The 2,314-nt window shown below is 34.7% G+C and overlaps 1 pseudogene; it reads right to left on the reverse strand.

The window, feature by feature from the left end:
* Positions 1-308: 308 nt before the first annotated feature.
* On the reverse strand, positions 309-461 carry LOC111727391 (annotated as a pseudogene).
* Positions 462-2,314: the final 1,853 nt, after the last annotated feature.

Raw genomic sequence — 2,314 nt, forward strand, 5'->3', positions numbered from 1 at the left:
TGATACCAAATCCAGGAAATGACACAACAACAAAAAAGAAAACTACAAATCAATATCCTTTATGAGTGTAGATGCAAAAATCCTCAATAAAATACTAGTAAAATGAATTCAACAACACACCAAAAAGATAATCTACCATGACCATTTGGGCTTCATCACAGGGATGCAAGGATGGTTGAACATACAGAAATCAACAAATGTAATTCACCACATAAACAGAAGCAAAAACTAAGACCATATCATCATTTCAATAGATTCAGAAAAATCATTCTACAAAATTCAGCCCACTTTAATGATAAAAACCCTCAATAAGCTAGGCACAAAGGAATATATTTCAAAGTTATAAAAGCCATTTATGATAAACCTACAACTATCATATTGAATGGAGAAAAGTTGACATTCCCACTAAGAACTAGAACAAGATACTACACTTGATCTTAGCCAAAAGGCTGAGAAGCAATAGAACTAGAACAAGACAAATAGCCAGTCTGTCTTGGTGATGGCCCACAGTCACCACTTCTATTCAACATAGTGCTGGAAGTCCTGGTAAGAGCAATCAGGCAAGAGAAAGAATTAAAGGACATCAAATTAGTAAAGAGAAGTTCAAACTGCCACTTTTTGCTAATAGTAAGACCTTATATCTATAAAATCCTAACACTCCACCAAGAGACTTTTGTAACTGATAAATAAGTTAAGCAAAGTCTTAGGTTACAAAATCAATATACATAAAGTAGCATTCCTATATAACAATAACAGTCAAACCGAGAGTCAAATTAAAGACTCAATATTATTAACAATAGCCACAAAAAAAAAATAAAATTCCTAAGGCTAAGAATATACTTAACCAAGGAGGTAAAAGATCTCTACAAAGAGAACTACGAAACACAGAGAAAAGAAATCATAGATGACACAAACTAATGGGAAAGTATATCATGCTCATTTTTCAGTAGAATCAACACTGTTAAATGATTTACATATACAATGCAATTCCCATTAAAATGCCAATGTGATATTTCACAGGTCGAGGAAAAATAATCCCATGCTGCTTTTGGAACCAGAAAAGAGCCAAAAAAACCAAAGCAATCTTAAGCAAAAAGAACAAATTTGGAGGTAGCATATTACTAGATTCCAACTATACTACAAGAAGTAACTAAAACAACATGATATTGCTACAAAATTAGAGACACAGACCAATGAAACAGAACAGAGAATCCAAATATAAAGCTATCCACATACGGCCACCTGACCAGCATACAATAAACATTGAGTAAAAGAAGCCCTATTCATTAAATGGTGTGGGAAAATTAGCCATGTGCAAAAGACTGAGATATCATCCATATCTCTCATCATTCATAAAAATTAAGTCAAGATGGATAAAAGACTTAGATGTGAAGCTGGAAACCAAAATGGTTTTGGAAGAAAAAGTTAGAAAAACTCTTCTAGATATTGGCCTAGGCAAAGAATTTATGAAGAAGACCCCAGTGGTAATCATAACAAAACCAAAAATAAATAAATGAGACTTGACTAAATCAAAAGGTTTTATACAGCTAAGTAATTAGTCAACAGAGCAAATACCCTACACAATGGGAGAAAATATTCACAAGTTATACAGCTGATAAAGGACCAATAAGCAGACTCTACAAAGAACTCAAGCAAATCAGCAAGGAAAAACAAACAATCCCATTAAAAAGTGGGCAAAAGACATGAACAAAAGTTTTTCAAAAGAAAATAGATAAATGCAAAAAAATATATTTAAAAAGTTCAACAGTGTGGCGCCTGTGGCTCAAAGGAGTAGGACGCCAGCCCCACATGCTGGAGGTGGCGTGATCAAACCCAGCCCCAGCCAAAAACTGCAAAAAAAAAAAAAAAAAAAAAATTCAACATCACTAATTATCAGGAAAAAGCAAATTAAAAAGACAATGAGATATCACTTTATCCCAGTTAGAATGGTTTTAATTAACTCCCCCCAAACAACAGATGCTGACATGAAGGCAGAGAGAAGGGAACACTTAGCCACTGTTGGTGGGACAGCAAATTAGTACTGTACAACCTCTATGGAAAACAGTATGGAGATTCTTCAAAGTACTGAAAGTCGACCTACCATTTGATCCAGCACCCCACTACTGGGTAATTACCCCAAAGAAAAGATTTTATTTTATCACAGAGACACCAGCCCTTGAATGCTTGTTGCAGCACAATTCACAAGTGCAAAGACGTGGAATCAACCCAAGCGCCCATCATGAGTGAATTAACAAAATGTGCTATATATGCTATTGAGAATACTACTTGGCCATGAAGCAGGATGATTAAGTCC

The sequence above is a fragment of the Otolemur garnettii genome, unplaced genomic scaffold, assembly GCF_000181295.1.
Source record: "Otolemur garnettii isolate 467f Iridium unplaced genomic scaffold, OtoGar3 scaffold00103, whole genome shotgun sequence".
Lineage (NCBI taxonomy): Eukaryota > Metazoa > Chordata > Mammalia > Primates > Galagidae > Otolemur > Otolemur garnettii.